This window comes from Ochotona princeps, chromosome 3 (assembly GCF_030435755.1).
Source record: "Ochotona princeps isolate mOchPri1 chromosome 3, mOchPri1.hap1, whole genome shotgun sequence".
Lineage (NCBI taxonomy): Eukaryota > Metazoa > Chordata > Mammalia > Lagomorpha > Ochotonidae > Ochotona > Ochotona princeps.
This window is the reverse complement of record NC_080834.1, coordinates 31,946,681-31,948,332: the sequence shown is the minus strand read 5'-3', so window position 1 is coordinate 31,948,332 and position 1,652 is coordinate 31,946,681. Positions and strand designations below refer to the sequence as shown.

General features: G+C 51.0%; 1 pseudogene; it reads left to right on the top strand.

Moving 5' to 3' along the window:
* Positions 1-308: 308 nt before the first annotated feature.
* On the top strand, positions 309-1,242 carry LOC101525462 (putative tRNA (cytidine(32)/guanosine(34)-2'-O)-methyltransferase; annotated as a pseudogene).
* The last annotated feature ends 410 nt before the right edge of the window (positions 1,243-1,652 follow it).

Here is a 1,652-nt window from a genome sequence, read left to right as displayed (position 1 = left end):
TGTACTCTTGCTGGAGCTCAGGTTGTAAGTAGACTGACCTCCTGACTACTGCTTTGCCCCACTCAGAAAGGTAAAGAAGGCCCTGGGGTCCGGAGGACATGTGTCCAAGCCGAGGCTGCCTAAGCACACTGTCCCCGCCAGCGAAGGAAGAAACATAGACCACCACAGGCACTGCCAGTGCACAGTTCCCATTGCACTGGCATCTTCTGGGCTTTAGCCCCTGAGGTAGGTGGTAGCATAGTCACCTGATTCGTACCCTGGCTGTCATCAGCTGACCACCACAGGTGCCTGGGCAAACAGCGTGTGAGATGGGACAGACGTCCAAGGACAAGTAGGATGTCTTCTCCCTGGCCAAGGGGAATGGCTGGCATGCCCACAGTGCCTTCAAACTGCCATCGCTGGATGAGGAATTCCATCTCGTTGCAGCTGTGACTCAAGCTGTTGACCTCTTGCAGCTCCAGGCAGCTGGAGCCAGGTTCTGAGCCAGAAGATTGGGGGCAAAGGGCCTTGCTGAGTGGTGGCTGTGGACCTGTAGGCACTGGCTCCACACCAGGGTGTGATTCAGATCCAGTGGGACATCACCCAGCTATCCACTGCCCAGGAGATCATCCACCACTTTGAGGGCTGCCCTGAAGACCTGGTGGTGTGCAACAAAGCTTCTGATAGCTCCGAATATTGCCACACATGACCTAAAGTCAGGAGGCTGCCTTAGGGCCAAGATATTCTGAGGCGAGGATATAACACTAGTGTACAGTCAGCTACGCATCTTCTTCTCCAACGTGCTTTGTGCCAAGCCCAGGAGCAGCCGGACCTCTGGCACTGAGGCATTTGCTGTTTGTCAAGGTTACAATCCTCCTGAGGGCTGCAAGCCAAACTTGAGCATGCCCCTGCTGGACCATGCCTACAAATTCAACCAATCGGATGGCCCCACCTGCATCATTGTGCCTTTTGTGACTTGTGAGAACTTAAGTGTCTATGATTCAGACTGGAGTTATTACCCGCTGGACCTACAGATAGCTCCAAGTACAAGTACACTCCCCCCACACAGATCCCATCTCATCCCCATACAAGGAGCCCTGCATGATGAAGAAGAAGGGACAGCTGGCAAAGGAGATTCACCCCCAGGACTGCCCACTCAGCAGAGTGGACACATTGTCCCAGCCCCTGGCCACCACTCAGTGCCATACCCTGCTTACTCCTAAGATAGAAGAGGATGGAATTGAAATGAATTGTTCACATTAAGCTAACTGGCAGGCTGGTAAAAAGGTACAAGCTGCCTAATATCAGGGCTGCTGGATCTTGAGTTGAAGCTATTTTCGAAGTCATGTCAGCCACAGGGCCTGAACAGACAAGCCATGTGTTGGAATCTGCATGAGCCCCCACAAGATAACAAGGAAAAAATTAGAAAGTGAGGTGGTAGAATTCTTGACTGAGACCCTATCGCTTATCCAAGCCTCTCCCAGGAGTGTCCTAATTATTTCCACAGTTTCCTCCAGAACCAGAGGGTCTTCTCTTACACAGAGATCAGGGTATTTATATATTTTGAGGAAACTGCTGCATAGTTTCATGAATAACTGAACTTGAACTGGGTGCCCTGTACTGAATACTGGCAACAAATCACAACAGGAAACACTATAATTTTCTCATTGATG